Source organism: Pseudophryne corroboree, chromosome 5 (assembly GCF_028390025.1).
Source record: "Pseudophryne corroboree isolate aPseCor3 chromosome 5, aPseCor3.hap2, whole genome shotgun sequence".
Classification (NCBI taxonomy): domain Eukaryota; kingdom Metazoa; phylum Chordata; class Amphibia; order Anura; family Myobatrachidae; genus Pseudophryne; species Pseudophryne corroboree.
This window is the reverse complement of record NC_086448.1, coordinates 547,515,849-547,532,723: the sequence shown is the minus strand read 5'-3', so window position 1 is coordinate 547,532,723 and position 16,875 is coordinate 547,515,849. Positions and strand designations below refer to the sequence as shown.

The window sequence follows — 16,875 nt, the reverse complement described above, 5'->3', positions numbered from 1 at the left end:
TTTATTTATTATTTATTAATAAAAAGGGTGGAAATTATGCTGTAATAGGCTGGACTTTGACGTTACTTTTTCCACACTTTGCTCCTTATGTTTTTTTCCACATGTAAACATGTTAGTTGCCCACCTTGATGCCCTGCAGCATGGCCAGCCAGAAGACATCATGTGCAACCAAGTGCAGCACATGAAGCACTGAACAAGGGGCCTAATTCAGACCTGATCGCTCACTAGGGGTTTTTTGCAGCGCTGTGATCAGATAGTCGCCGCCTACAGGGGAGTGTATTTTAGCTGTGCAAGTGTGCGATCGCATGTCCAGCCGGGAGGTACAAAAAATATTTGTGCAGTTTCTGAGTTGCGCAGAACTTACTCAGCCACTGCGATCACTTCAGCCTGACCAGGACTGGAATTGACGTCAGACACCCGCCCTGCAAACGCTTGAACATGCCTGCGTTTTTCCAACCACACCCAGAAAACGGTCAGTTACCACCCACAAACGCCTTCTTCTTGTCAATTTCCTTGCCATCAGCTGTGCAAATGGATTCTTCGTTAAAAGCATCGCACAGCAACGATCCGCTTTGTACCCGTGCGATGCGCGTGCGCATTGTGGTGCATACGCAGTTCTGACCTGATCGCAGCACTGCACAAAAAGCTAGTGTGCGATCAGGTCTGAATGACCCCCAAGGTATCAATCTGTGCTTCATTACATCGTAGTGTGTACAATCTGGCATGGTCCAGGCTGAAAGGAATTCAACTTGGCCCAACTACCCGTCATCCTGTGTACCCACCATTAGAGTCTCTTAAGCATTGTCTTTATTTTGACTAAACAAAATTCTTAAGTTCAGGATAAAACCACTTGATTCCGATTAGATAATACTAGAAGTTCTTCTATGCAATTATTTTGTGCAATATATAAAGCTATCAGTCTCCTGCAGGCAGCATACATTGCATCTTTCTCAGCCGGAAATTTTTAATATCCTCCATGTAAACAGTGTTAGGATATTATATAATCCCCTCATCTCCTTCCGGGGCCGCCTATATTATCTCCTCTCTCATCCTTTAAGGAGACACCGGCTCATGCAGTTTATGTTCTCATGGCTGCTGGGGACAGCAGCCCGCCAGCCACCATCTAGCTACCGTCCCTGTGTCACTGTCTGTCTGTGTTCCGGGCGCCGCGCGTTGCTTATATCAGCCAGACCGCGCCTCTGGACTCCCCCGTGTCTGCCCCACTCATGACATCAGTACAGCGCGAAAGGCGACACTAGCGCCACACCTTCCTATGTGTCATCCCCGGGACCTCCCTCCCCGAGCCCCCGCCGGTGCCGCCAGCTCCTCCTCTCCCGCTGTGGTTGGTCGCCGCTTTCCCGCTTTGCCCTAGCACCGCCATTTTAAACACAAAATAAATAAATAAATAAATATTGTACAGCAGCAGCAGCCGTCGCGCAGTTACAGTGAGGAGCCCCGTACTGTCACATACGCACTGTGCGTCCTGAGGCATCTCTCCGGAGACCGCAAGAGGCTCCCTGCGCCGGCTCTTACCGACTGGCTGTCGTTTCCCGCCGAGCTCCAGCACAGCTATCCGCCAATCCGCATCTCCCCGTCATCCACTATATACCACGCCGACCCGAGTACAGGGTGAGTGTCTATTGTCGCGTGTCCGTCCGTGTGTGTACAGTATATGTTTGTGTACCGTATGTACTGTGTGTGTAACCTGCTGCGGGACATGAGCACACCGCGCTGCCATATCTCTCCTGCATGTGAGTCGCGAATCCCGCCAGCAGCAGCAGACCCTGTATGTGGTCTGCATTGATCTGTCTGTTCTGTATACACTGTAAACCAGTGCCTGGCAGTACATGTTTACCCTTTGTATGTTGTGCATCAGCATATCATGTATTTTATTGCTTGATGCTTTCTGAAACACAAACATTACATGTTTGTAAACATTATGAATTTTAATCTAGTCAAATACTAATAAATACTATCCTAATCCTTCTGCTGCAGATGTATCAGTGGCATTGGTAGCGTCTAGTTTCCCTTTGTGGAGAGGACCTTTCCCATAAGCCCCTGGGTCCATGTCACAAACTATGTGGAATAGTAACCTGTGGCAAGCGAAGTGCGGCGAGCCCGCGAGGGTCCAATGGTGCATAGAAAAAATAAAAAAATAAAAATAAAAATCAACTCAAATTAACGGAGAAAACATTTAGGTGCTGTAAGGGTGGAAGTTCTCTCCTACCCTCTCGTTATGTCACTTCCAGGTCCTGGTCATGAAAGTAACATAGACACAATGCAGTGGCAGGCAGTGGGGGTAGATGTATGATACTGGCACATACTATGCCGATATAGCTCTTCCTGCTTTACCATTTTATACCCCCTTTAACACCGCACAAATAACCCAGTATCAACCTGGCATATTGCTGGTGTGGTGTGAAAGCGCCATGTACGAAATACCGGGTCAGTGGCAGCGTGAACGGGCTCCTGGGTCGATACGACCCGGGACCCCTTCACTACATAGGGAAGAGGCGGTGCGGTGATGAGCTCATCTTCCAGCTCTGCCTCTGTCCCCGTTGCCAACTCCACAACATCCCGCTATGGCAACTGACCCAGCAAATTGCCGGGTTGGGAAGCCGCCTGTCAGGGTCCAATTCCAGATTCCACCCAGGAAGGACCTGTTTCCAGTTCTTGGATGGGATCTGGCATTGGTAGTGTGAAAGGGATTTTAACAAGGTGAGGTGGTAAGCATTTGGGGGTCTATTCATGCAGCAGAGAAAAGCCCAGTTTTGCGTTAAACAGGGCTTTTTTCTGCCTACTGCAATTCACAGAGCCGGTTACCGTGGAGCGGTACGCCCGCTCTGTGCCTGAATCGCATCACCATACCTTTTGTATGGTGAGTGCGATTCATGAAGGTGCGGAAAGCTCTGCATTCCACTTCTCCATGGAGTTCAGGTTCGCCATCTCAGGACGGCGTAACCTGAACTGCGGGGCGGAGACATCAGGGAAGCTCAATGCTTCCCTGATCGCTGCTCTGCACCTCGCGCTGGCTCCGCCCCCTGACCTCCCAGCAACCACTGCGGCCTGCTGGGAGGTCAACACCCTGCGCATGCGCAAAGGGACCCACTGCTGGACCCACGCATCGCTGGGAAGGACCGCTGGAGATGACCTCACCGCAGGAGCCCCAGTCACCGCAGCGCATCGTCGGAATGGTGAGTATACATGAATTGCTACTTATTACAGCTATACATCGCATCGAAGCGATGCGATGTATAGTGATAAGTAGCAATTCTGTTTTCGTTTTCTGTATGAATAGACCCCTTGGTGAGGTGAAGCAGGGCCTTTCCTGTCATACTGACATATATGCCAGAGTTTTGATTATATCAAGTATATGAAAAATACAAAGCCGCATGGTTTGTTGGGTGGGAAAAATGTTCAGTGTTTCATACCCAAGACTGTTTAATAAAACTGGCTTTTCTCTAACGTCCTAGTGGATGCTGGGACTCCGTCAGGACCATGGGGAATAGCGGGCTCCGCAGGAGACAGGGCACATCTAAATAAAGCTTTTAGGATCACATGGTGCGTACTGGCTCCTCCCCCTATGACCCTCCTCCAAGCCTCAGTTAGGTTTTTGTGCCCGTCCGAGAAGGGTGCAATCTAGGTGGCTCTCCTAAAGAGCTGCTTAGACAAAGTTTTTTTAGGTTTAAATCTCAGTGAGTCCTGCTGGCAACAGGATCACTGCATCGAGGGACTTAGGGGAGAGATTTCCAACTCACCTGCGTGCAGGATGGATTGGAGTCTTAGGCTACTGGACACTTAGCTCCAGAGGGAGTCGGAACACAGGTCCTCCTGGGGTTCGTCCCGGAGCCGCGCCGCCGATCCCCCTTACAGACGCTGAAGACGGAGGTCCGGAAAGCAGGCGGCAGAAGACTCCTCAGTCTTCATGAAGGTAGCGCACAGCACTGCAGCTGTGCGCCATTGTTGCTACACGTCTCACTGATTCAGTCACGGAGGGTGCAGGGCGCTGCTGGGGGCGCCCTGGGCAGCAATATTAAATACCTTTAGTGGCAAAATAAATACATCACATATAGCCATTAAGGCTATATGTATGTATTTAACCCAGGCCAGTTTTCTTAAAACCCGGGAGAAAAGCCCGCCGAAAAAGGGGCGGAGCTTATTCTCCTCAGCACTCAGCGCCATTTTCCTGCTCAGCTCCGCTGGTGAGGAAGGCTCCCAGGACTCTCCCCTGCACTGCACTACAGAAACAGGGTAACAAAGAGAAGGGGGGCATAATTTGGCGATATTGATATATTAAAAGCGCTTATATCAAAAACAACACCTTCTAGGGTTGTTTATATACATTTATAGCGTTTTTGGTGTGTGCTGGCAAACTCTCCCTCTGTCTCCCCAAAGGGCTAGTGGGGTCCTGTCTTCGATTAGAGCATTCCCTGTGTGGCTGCTGTGTGTCGGTACGTGTGTGTCGACATGTATGAGGACGATGTTGGTGTGGAGGCAGAGCAATTGCCGGTAATGGTGATGTCACCCCCTAGGGAGTCGACACCGGAATGGATGGCTTTAGTTATGGAATTACGTGATAATGTTAGCACATTACAAAAGTCAGTTGCCGAAATGAGACGGCCGGAAAACCAGTTAGTACCGGCTCAGGCGTCTCAGACACCGTCAGGGGCTGTAAAACGTCCCTTACCTCAGTCAGTCGACACGGGTACCGACACAGATGAATCTAGTGTCGACGGTGAAGAAACAAACGTATTTTCCAATAGGGCCACACGTTATATGATCACGGCAATGAAGGAGGCTTTGCAGATCTCTGATACTGCTGGTACCTCAAAAAGGGGTATTATGTGGGGGGTGAAAAAACTACCTGTAGCTTTTCCAGAATCAGAGGAATTGAATGACGTGTGTGACGAAGCGTGGGTTAACCCAGATAGAAAACTGCTAATTTCCAAGAAGTTATTGGCATTATACCCTTTCCCACCAGAGGTTAGGGCGCGCTGGGAAACACCCCCTAGGGTGGATAAGGCGCTCACACGTTTATCAAAGCAAGTGGCGTTGCCGTCTCCTGATACGGCCGCCCTCAAGGATCCAGCAGATAGGAGGCTGGAAACTACACTGAAGAGTATATACACACATACTGGTGTTATACTGCGACCGGCAATAGCCTCAGCCTGGATGTGCTGTGCTGGGGTAGTGTGGTTGGATTCTCTGACTGAAAATATTGATACCCTGGATAGGGACAGTATTTTATTGACTCTAGAGCAATTAAAGGATGCTTTTCTTTATATGCGAGATGCTCAGAGAGATATTTGTACTCTAGCATCAAGAGTAAGCGCGATGTCCATATCTGCCAGAAGAAGTTTATGGACGCGACAGTGGTCAGGTGATGCGGATTCCAAAAGGCATATGGAAGTATTGCCATATAAAGGAGAGGAATTATTTGGGGTCGGTCTTTCGGACCTGGTGGCCACGGCAACTGCCGGCAAATCCACTTTTTTACCTCAGACCCCCTCCCAACAGAAAAAGACACCGTCTTTTCAGCCGCAGTCCTTTCGCTCCTATAAAAACAAGCGACCAAAAGGACAGTCTTATCTGCCGCGAGGCAGAGGAAAGGGTAAGAGAGGGCAGCAAGCAGCCCCTGCCCAGGACCAGAAACCCGCCCCGGGTTCTACAAAGCCATCAGCATGACGCTGGGGCTTTACAAGCGGACTCAGGAGCGGTGGGGGGTCGACTCAAGATTTTCAGCAATCAGTGGGCTCGCTCACAGGTGGACCCGTGGATCCTGCAGATAATATCTCAGGGTTACATGTTGGAGTTCGAAAGGTCTCCCCCTCGCCGGTTCCTAAAGTCTGCTTTACCAACGTCTCCCTCAGAAAGGACGTCGGTTTTGGAAGCCATTCACAAGCTGTATTCTCAGCAGGTGATAGTCAAGGTACCCCTCCTACAACAGGGGAAGGGGTATTATTCCACACTATTTGTGGTACCGAAGCCGGACGGTTCGGTAAGACCTATTCTAAACCTGAAATCCTTGAACCTGTACATACAGAAATTCAAGTTCAAGATGGAGTCACTCAGAGCAGTGATAGCGAATCTGGAAGAAGGGGACTTCATGGTGTCCCTGGACATAAAAGATGCTTATCTGCATGTCCCAATTTACCCCTCACACCAAGGGTATCTCAGGTTCGTGATACAAGACTGTCATTATCAGTTTCAAACGCTGCCGTTTGGTTTGTCCACGGCCCCTCGGGTCTTTACCAAGGTAATGACCGAAATGATGGTTCTTCTACGAAGAAAAGGCTTATTAATTATCCCTTACTTGGACGATCTCCTGATAAGGGCAAAGTCCAGAGAACAGCTGGAAGTCGGTGTAGCACTAACCCAGGTAGTGCTTCAGCAACACGGGTGGATTCTGAATCTTCCAAAATCTCAATTGACCCCGACAACTCGTCTGCTGTTCCTGGGAATGATTCTGGACACGGTTCAGAAAAAGGTGTTTCTCCCGGAGGAGAAAGCAAGGGAGTTATCCGAACTTGTCAGGAACCTCCTAAAACCAGGAACTGTGTCAGTACATCAATGCACAAGAGTCCTGGGAAAGATGGTGGCTTCTTACGAAGCGATTCCATTCGGCAGATTCCATGCACGGACATTTCAGTGGGATCTGCTGGACAAATGGTCCGGATCGCATCTGCACATGCATCAGCGGATAACACTGTCACCAAGAACAAGGTTGTCTCTCCTGTGGTGGTTGCAGAGTGCCCATCTGTTAGAGGGCCGCAGATTCGGCATACAGGACTGGGTCCTGGTGACTACGGATGCCAGCCTACGAGGCTGGGGAGCAGTCACACAGGGAAAAAACTTCCAGGGCGTGTGGTCAAACCTGGAGACGTCCCTTCACATAAATATACTGGAGCTAAGAGCGATCTACAATGCTCTAAGCCTGGCAAAATCGCTGCTTCAGGGTCAGCCGGTGTTGATCCTGTCCGACAACATCACGGCAGTCGCCCACGTAAACCGACAAGGCGGCACGAGAAGCAGAAGAGCAATGACAGAAGCTGCAAGGATTCTGCGCTGGGCGGAGAATCATGTCATAACACTGTCAGCAGTGTTCATCCCGGGAGTGGACAACTGGGAAGCAGACTTCCTCAGCAGACACGACCTTCACCCGGGAGAGTGGGGACTTCATCCAGAAGTCTTCCACATGATTGTGAACCGTTGGGAAAAACCAAAGGTGGACATGATGGCGTCTCGCCTCAACAAAAAATTGGACAGATATTGCGCCAGGTCAAGAGACCCTCAGGCAATAGCTGTGGACGCTCTGGTAACACCGTGGGTGTACCAGTCAGTGTATGTGTTCCCTCCTCTGCCTCTCATACCAAAGGTACTGAGAATTATACGGAAAAGAGGAGTAAGAACAATACTGGTGGCTCCGGACTGGCCAACAAGAACTTGGTATCCGGAACTTCAAGAGATGCTCACGGAGGATCCGTGGCTTCTACCTCTAAGAAGGGATCTGCTTCAGCAGGGACCTTGTATGTTCCAAGACTTACCGCGTCTGCGTTTGACGGCATGGCGGTTGAACGCCGGATTCTAAAAGAAAAGGGCATTCCAGAGGAAGTTATTCCTACCTTGATTAAGGCTAGGAAGGAAGTGACTGTACAACATTATCACCGCATTTGGCGGAAATATGTTGCGTGGTGTGAGGCCAAGAAGGCTCCAACGGAAGAATTTCAATTGGGTCGATTCTTACATTTCCTGCAAGCAGGATTGTCTATGGGCCTAAAATTGGGGTCCATTAAAGTTCAAATTTCGGCCTTATCAATCTTCTTCCAGAAGGAATTGGCATCAGTGCCTGAAGTACAAACTTTTGTCAAAGGTGTACTACATATACAACCCCCAATAGTGCCTCCAGTGGCACCGTGGGATTTGAACGTAGTTTTGAATTTTCTCAAATCTCATTGGTTTGAGCCTCTAAAATCGGTAGATTTAAAATACCTTACATGGAAGGTAACCATGCTATTGGCCCTGGCTTCAGCCAGGAGAGTTTCAGAGTTGGCGGCTTTATCATACAAAAGCCCATATCTGATTTTCCATTCGGACAGGGCAGAACTGCGGACACGTCCTCATTTTCTCCCTAAGGTGGTTTCGGCTTTTCACTTGAACCAGCCTATTGTGGTGCCTGCGGCTACTAGCGACTTGGAGGACTCCAAGTTACTGGACGTTGTCAGAGCATTAAAAATATATATTTCAAGGACAGCTGGAGTCAGAAAATCTGACTCGTTGTTTATATTGTATGCACCCAACAAGATGGGTGCTCCTGCGTCTAAACAGACGATTGCACGTTGGATCTGTAGCACAATCCAACTTGCACATTCTGTGGCAGGCCTGCCACAGCCTAAATCTGTAAAGGCCCACTCCACAAGGAAAGTGGGCTCATCTTGGGCGGCTGCCCGAGGGGTCTCGGCATTACAACTTTGCCGAGCAGCTACGTGGTCAGGGGAGAACACGTTTGTAAAATTTTACAAATTTGATACTCTGGCTAAGGAGGACCTGGAGTTCTCTCATTCGGTGCTGCAGAGTCATCCGCACTCTCCCGCCCGTTTGGGAGCTTTGGTATAATCCCCATGGTCCTGACGGAGTCCCAGCATCCACTAGGACGTTAGAGAAAATAAGAATTTACTTACCGATAATTCTATTTCTCATAGTCCGTAGTGGATGCTGGGCGCCCATCCCAAGTGCGGATTGTCTGCAATACTTGTACATAGTTATTGTTACAAAGATCGGGTTATTACTATTGTTGTGAGCCATCTTTTCAGAGGCTACTTCGTTTTTTGTTATCATACTGTTAACTGGGTTCAGATCACAAGTTGTACGGTGTGATTGGTGTGGCTGGTATGAGTCTTACCCGGGATTCAAGATCCTTCCTTATTGTGTACGCTCGTCCGGGCACAGTACCTAACTGAGGCTTGGAGGAGGGTCATAGGGGGAGGAGCCAGTACGCACCATGTGATCCTAAAAGCTTTATTTAGATGTGCCCTGTCTCCTGCGGAGCCCGCTATTCCCCATGGTCCTGACGGAGTCCCAGCATCCACTACGGACTATGAGAAATAGAATTATCGGTAAGTAAATTCTTATTTTCAACATGTAGTAAATACTTGGATAAACTGCGCTAACCCATTGATTCTACATAAATGCAGATGACTTCAGTGGGTTTTCCCTCCCTTTAAACTCCAAAGGTTGCATTTTATTGCAGACTTTTCCTTGCAGCTCCTGAAGCTGCAAGGAAAGTTTGTGTCTCCTTCTCGGTAAACATGCGAAAAAAGCCACCACCTCCATATGCATGAGCATTTATATAGGGCTGTCCTCTTGTCGCTTGTCAGAATTATCTATATATTTGTGTATTATGGCATCAGGTGGAGCAAGAAGATAAACTTGTACGTCCCACCTCTAGCTGTTTTTTGTGAGCTCTCCCCGCTACTGGGAATACTATTTGCAATGCTTAATTTTGTTTGCCTAAAGACTACAACCTTAGGGAAAAGGTTGACTTCTTGCTATATTTACAAGGGACTGGGTCTCCAGTGACTTCTAGTAAAATTGAATCAAGCTTGTTATGCTTCCAAGAGCATTTTCAGAATATTGGTGCTCCTAACTTAATGACAGAGTTCCGTTCCTATGACTAGGACATTAAATAAATTGGTTACGCGAGGAGCGGCATACTTAATACAGGTTATTGGTTTTTATTTATTCTGAATATAGAAAAGTTCTACAGTAAATTAAACTTCAACTTGATAACTTTGTTTTTGGTTTGCATAATTTGTGTACTGTACAGTATTACAGAACATAAAAATACAATCTGAAAATTTATAGAGATGATTAAAGTGCCATTTCCAGCTGGTCGTAAGCCTTTATTAAGTATAATTTCTCTAACGTCCTAGTGGATGCTGGGGACTCCGTCAGGACCATGGGGAATAGCGGGCTCCGCAGGAGACAGGGCACATCTAAAAAGCTTTTTAGGTCACATGGTGTGTACTGGCTCCTCCCCCTATGACCCTCCTCCAAGCCTCAGTTAGGTTTTTGTGCCCGTCCGAGAAGGGTGCAAACTGGATGGCTCTCTTAAGGAGCTGTTTAGTAAAGTTTTTTTTTAGGTTTCTAATCAGTGATTCCTGCTGGCGACAGGATCACTGCAACGAGGGACTTAGGGGAGAGACTTGCAACTCACCTGCGTGCAGGAGGATTGAAGTTTTAGGCTACTGGACACTGAGCTCCAGAGGGAGTCGGAACACAGGTCAGCCTGGGGTTCGTCCCGGAGCCGCGCCGCCGATCCCCCTTACAGACGCTGAAGAAAGACGGCGGAACGGAGGTCCGGAAACAGGCGGCAGAAGACTTCACAGTCTTCAGAGAGGTAGCGCACAGCACTGCAGCTGTGCGCCATTGTTGCTACACGGCTCACTGACACGGTCACGGAGGGTGCAGGGCGCTGCTGGGGGCGCCCTGGGCAGCAATATAAATACCTATTTGGCAAATAAATACATCACATATAGCCATTAAGGCTATATGTATGTATTTAACCCAGGCCAGTTTTCCTAATAACCGGGAGAAAAGCCTGCCGTGAAAGGGGCGGAGCTTATTCTCCTCAGCACTCAGCGCCATTTTCCTGACCAGCTCCGCTGGTGAGGAAGGCTCCCACTCTCCCCTGCACTACAGAAACAGGGTTAAAGAGAAGGGGGGCATAAATTGGCGATATAATTATATATTAAGAGCCCATATATAGAAACAACACCTTCTAGGGTTGTTGTATACATTATGGCGCTTTTGGTGTGTGCTGGCAAACTCTCCCTCTGTCTCCCCAAAGGGCTAGTGGGTCCTGTCCTCTATCAGAGCATTCCCTGTATGTGTGTGCTGTAGGTCGGTACGTGTGTGTCGACATGTATGAGGAAAATGTTGGTGAGGAGACGGAGAAAATTGCCTGTAATGGTGATGTCACTCTCTAGGGAGTCGACACCAGAATGGATGGCTTACTTATGGAATTACGTGATAATGTCAACACGCTGCAAGCCGGTTGACGACATGAGACAGCCGGCGGACAAATTAGTATCGGTCCAGGCGTCTCAGACACCGTCAGGGGCTTGTAAAAACGCCCATTTACCTTAGTCGGTCGACGGACACTGACCCCAGTGTCGACGGTGAAGAAACAAACGTATTTTTCCTTTAGGGCCACAAGTTACATGTTAAGGGCAATGAAGGAGGTGTTACGTATTTCTGATACCACAAGTACCACAAATAAGGGTATTTTGTAGGGTGGGAATAAACTACTTGTAGTTTTGCCTGAATCAGATAAATTAAATGAAGTGTGTGATGATACGTGGGGTTCCTCCGACAGAAAGTTATGGGCGGTATACCCTTTTTCCCGCCAGTAGTAAGGGCGAGTTGGAAAACACACCTTAGGGTGGACAAGGCGCTCACACGCATATAAAAAACATGGCGTTACCGTTTCCAGATACGGCCGCCCTCAAGGAGCCAGCTGATAGGAAGCTGAAAAATATCATAACAGTATATACACACATACTGGTGTTATACTACGACCAGCAATCGCCTCAGCCTGGATGTGCAGCGCTGAGGGGGCTTGGTCGGATTTCCTGACTGAAAATTTTGATACCCTTGACAGGGACAGGATTTTATTGACTATAGAGCATTTTAGGGATGCATTTCTATATATGTGTGATGCGCAGAGGCATATTTGCATTCTGGCATCAAAGAGTAAATGTGATGTACATATCTGCCAGACGAAGACACGACAGTGGTCAGGTGAGGCAGATTCCAGACGGCATATGGAAGTATTGCCGTATAAAGGGGCGGTCCATTGGACCTGGTGGCCATGGCAACAGCTGAAAAATCCACCTTTTGTTACCCCGAGTCACATATTGGCAGAAAAGGACACAGTCTTTTCAGTCTCAGTCCTTTCGTCCCCATACGGGCAGGCGGGCGAAGGCCAGTCATATCTGCCCAGGGGGAGAGGAAAGGGAAGAAGACTGCAGCAAGCAGCTCATTCCCAGGAACAGAAGCTCCTCACGGCTTCTGCCAAGTCCGCAGCATAACGCTGGGGCCGTACAAGCGGACTCAGGTGCGGTAGGGGGTCATCTCAAGAGTTTCAGCAACACTCGCAAGGGAACTCCGGGATCCTACATGTAATATCCCAGGTGTACATTGGAAATTCGAGACGTCTCCCCCTCACACAATTCACAGGCTGTATTCCCAGCAGGTGATAATCAAAGTACCCTTCTTACAACAAGGAAGGGGGTAGTATTCCACACTATATTGTGGTACTGAAGCCAACCGGCTCGGTGAGATCTGAAATATTTGAACACTTACATACAAGCGTTCAAATCAAGATGGAGTCACTCGGAGCAGTGATAGCGAACCAGGAAGAAGGGGACGATATGATGTCACTGGATATCAGGGACGTTTACCTACAGGTCCAAATTTGCCCTTCTCACCAAGGGTACTTCAGGTTCCTGGTACAGAACTGTCACTATCAGTTCAGACGCTGCCGTTTGGATGGTCCACGGCGCCCCGGGTCTTTACCAAGGTAATGGCCGGAATGATGATTTTTCTTAAAAGAAACATGGATGCTTTCCTGATAAGGGCAAGGTCCAGAGAACAGTTGGAGGTCGGAGTAGCACTATCTTAAGTAGTTCTACGACAGCACGAGTGGATTCTAAATATTCCAAAATCGCAGCTTTTTCCGACGACACGTCTACTGTTCCTAGGGAAGATTCTGTACACAGTCCAGAAAAACGTGTTTCTCCCAGTGGAGAAAACCAGGGAGTTATCCGAGCTAATCGGGATCCTCCTAAAACCAGGAAAAGTGTCAGTGCATCATTGCACAAGAGTCCTGGTAAAAATGGTGGCTTATTACGAAGCAATTCCATTCGGCAGATTTCCCGCAAGAACTCTTCAGTGGGATCTGCTGGACAAATGGTCCGGATCGCATCCTCAGATGCATCAGCGGATAACCCTATATCCAAGGAAAAGGGTGTCTCTCCTGTGGTGATTACAGAGTGCTCATCTTCTAGAGGGCCGCAGATTCGGCATTCAGGATTGGATGCCGGTGACCACGGAGGCCAGCCTGAGAGGCTGGGGAACAGTCACACAGGGAAAAAATTTCCAGGGAAGTGTGATTAAGTCTGGAGAATTCTCTCCGCATAAATAAGCTTAGAGCAAATTTATAATGCTCTAAACTTAGCTAGACCTCTGCTTCAAGGTCAGCCGGTATTGATCCAGTGGGATAACATCACGGCAGTCGCCCACGTAAACAGAAGGGCGGCACAAGAAGCAGGAGGGCAGTGAAAACTGCAAGGATTTTTCGCTAGGCGGAAAATCATGTGATAGCACTGTCAGCAGTGTTCTTTCCGGGAGTGGACGACTGGGAAGCAGACTTCCTCAGCAGGCATGACCTCCACCCGGGAGAGTGGAAACTTCATAGGGAAGTTTTTCAACATGATTGTGGACCGTTGGCAAAGACCAAAGGTGGACATGATGGCGTCCCGCCCGAACAAAAACGGGACAGGTATTCCGCCAGGTCATGAGACCTTCAGGCGATAGCTGCGGATGTTCTGGTAACACCGTGGGTGTACCAGTCTGTGTATGTGTTCCCTCCTCTGTTTCTCATAACCAGGGTATTGAGAATTATAAGACATAGAGGAGTATGAACTATACTAGTGGCTCCGGATTGGCCAAGAGGGACTTGGTACCCGGAACTTCAAGAAATGCTCACAGAGGACGAAGGGCCTGGGGAGCTAAGAAGGGACTTGATTCAGCAAGTACCATGTCTATTCCAAGACTTACCGCGGCTGCGTTTGACGGCATGGCGGTTGAATGCCGGATCCTGAGGGGAAAAGGCATTCCATAAGAGGTCATACCTACCCTGGTCAAAGCCAGGAAGGAGGTGACCGCACAACGTCATCACCACATGTGGTGAAAATATGTTGCGTGGGTGAGGCCAGGAAGGCTCCACGACGGAAATTCAACTAGGTCGATTTCTACACTTCCTGAAAACAGGAGTGTTTTGGACCTCAAATTGGGGTTCATTAACATTTAAATTTCGGCCCTGTAGATTTTCTTCCAGAAAGAATTGACTTCAGTTCCTGAAGTCCAGATTGTAAAGGATGTATTGCATATACAGCTTTTTTGTGCCCCTAGGGGCACCGTGAGATCTCAACATAGTGTTGGGATTTCTTAAAATCATATTGGTTTGAACCGCTCAAATCTGTGGATTTGAAATATCTCACATGGAAAGTGACCATGCTGTTGACAAATATCTCACATGGGAAGTGACCATGTTGTTAGCCCTGGCCTCGGCCAGGCGATTGTCAGAATGGGCGGCTTTGTCTTACAAAAGCCCATATTAAAATTTTCCATTTGAACAGGACAGAACTGGGACTCGTCTCCAGTTTCTTCATGAAGGGGTGTCAGCGTTTTCACCTGAAACAACCTCTTGTGGTGCCTGCGGCTACTAGGGACTTGGAGGACTCCAAGTTACTAGACGTGGTCAGGGCCCTAAAAAAAAAAAAATATATATATATATATATATAATATATATATAGTTAGGACGGCTGGAGTCAGAAAGTCTGACTTGCTGTTTATACTGTATACACCCAACAAGCTGGGTGCTCATGCTTCTAAGCAGTCTATTGCACGCTGGATTTGTAGTACAATTCAGCTTGCACATTCTGTGGCAGGCCTGCCACAGACGAAATATGTAGATGCCCATTCCACAAGGAAGGTGGGCTCATCCTGGGCGGCTGCCCGAGGAGTCTCGGCATTACAACTTTGCCGAGCAGCTACGTGGTCAGGGGAGAACACGTTTGTAAAATTTTACAAATTTTGATACTCTGGCTAAGGAGGACCTGGAGTTCTCTCATTCGGTGCTGCAGAGTCATCCGCACTCTCCCGCCCGTTTGGGAGCTTTGGTATAATCCCCATGGTCCTGACGGAGTCCCCAGCATCCACTAGGACGTTAGAGAAAATAAGAATTTACTTACCGATAATTCTATTTCTCGTAGTCCGTAGTGGATGCTGGGCGCCCATCCCAAGTGCGGATTGTCTGCAATGCTTGTACATAGTTATTGTTACAAAAATCGGGTAATTACTATTGTTGTGAGCCATCTTTTCGGAGGCTACTTCGTTTTGTTATCATACTGTTAACTGGGTTCAGATCACAAGTTGTACGGTGTGGCTGGTATGAGTCTTACCCGGGATTCAAGATCCTTCCTTATTGTGTACGCTCGTCCGGGCACAGTACCTAACTGAGGCTTGGAGGAGGGTCATAGGGGGAGGAGCCAGTACACACCATGTGACCTAAAAAGCTTTTTAGATGTGCCCTGTCTCCTGCGGAGCCCGCTATTCCCCATGGTCCTGACGGAGTCCCCAGCATCCACTACGGACTACGAGAAATAGAATTATCGGTAAAATATAGTAGCAACAAAAATAAGAATTTACTTATCACTCTAAGTAAAGGTGCCTACACACGGCACAATGTTTTAACGATGCGGGCGTTGCCAACCGATCAGAATGATACACAAAAAGTGGCATGTATACGGATGATGGCGATGTGTGCTCCCGTGGGTCGTTTGTTGCCTCCTCAGATCTCTTCAACATTCAGTAAGATCTGAGGAGGTGGTGAACGATGCTATCTGGCGAAAACAGCCTGGCTCTGCTCCCAGCATTTCCAGTTTTAGGGCCTACCCTTCAACCTTTCCACAGCCCCCAGGGTGTTCACTGCGGTGATGGCTGCTCACCTTCGGCAGCAGAGAATTCGGATACTCCCTTACCTGGGCGACCACCTCCTCTTGCACATTCTTAGGAGGTCCTCAACCATCCTCTCCAGGTGACAATGTCATTCCTTCAGTCACGGTTGGCTGATCAACTGAGTCATGTCCTCTCTCATCCCATCTCGGAGAATGCTCCATCACTGAGCTCTGTTGTACGTTAAAGTGCAATGCATCTTCCTTCCTCCGGACAAGATTACATCACTACAATTGGGCATCCACAACTTATTTCTGTCACGATCCGGGTAACTGGAAGCCATTACTTAACATCCAAATGTCTCCTGAGGCTGGCTCAGCGTGCCAGGGCTGGATATCAGCGGTGTAGCTGAGCTCCATAATCTGTATTTCCCTCCTGTCGTCCCGCAGCATTGTCACTGTGGCCTCATGTTGTTTTCAGATTGGCGTCTCCGTCCCACCGCCGCTCCTCTGTTTGCAATTCACAGAGTCTTCAGGATAGCGTCTACTGTCTGCTGCGGCTTCTGATGTCGCTTGGGAGTTCCAGTGTACAAGTTGTCTGTGTGGTGGCTCTTGCTCTCGGCGGCATCCACCACCATTACTACTGAACCTTCCACATGGTTTTCTCAAATGAACTTTTCCCTCCAAGTGCTGCATGGGCGCAGCCATATTGGTTTCAGTCATATAGTTCACTTTACTCCAATCCGCTGCTCCACTGAAATCTGCATGATTGCTCAGCCAATGCCTGCCTCCCTGCAGGTATAAATATCCTGTGTCTGGGCCTAGAATCTGTCAGTGCTTTGGTTGTCAAACCTTGTGTTACCAGGTCTCTCCTTGCTGTGGACATTGCTGTTACAGGTTTCCAGCTCTTGCTCTCAACCTCCACTAGAGACCCGCACCAGCCTTCCACCTTGCGGTGCCGCCTGACTCCTCAGTGCTCTGCCTTTGTCATTCCTGGCTGGTACGCCCAGCAGTCTACCACATTACCCAGTATTGCCAGCTTCTAAGAAACACCTGCTGGCTAGTTCCTTATCTCTACTTCTGTATCCTGCAGACTGGTTCTCTGGTTAAGGACATACCAACTCCTGGTCTATAAGAA

The 16,875-nt window shown here is 48.6% G+C and overlaps 1 protein-coding gene across 2 annotated transcripts in view; it reads left to right on the top strand.

The window, feature by feature from the left end:
- Positions 1–16,875, top strand: part of DEK (DEK proto-oncogene) — a 522,032-nt gene that overhangs the window by 272,245 nt on the left and 232,912 nt on the right. Inside the window, exon 1 of one of the 2 annotated variants that reach the window (XM_063923231.1) lies at positions 1,248–1,629. The exons of the other annotated variant lie outside the window; for it this stretch is intronic. The gene's annotated coding sequence lies outside the window, so the exon portion shown is untranslated. Of the gene's footprint in view, positions 1–1,247; positions 1,630–16,875 lie in introns of those variants that run through there. 2 annotated transcript variants of the gene reach the window in all.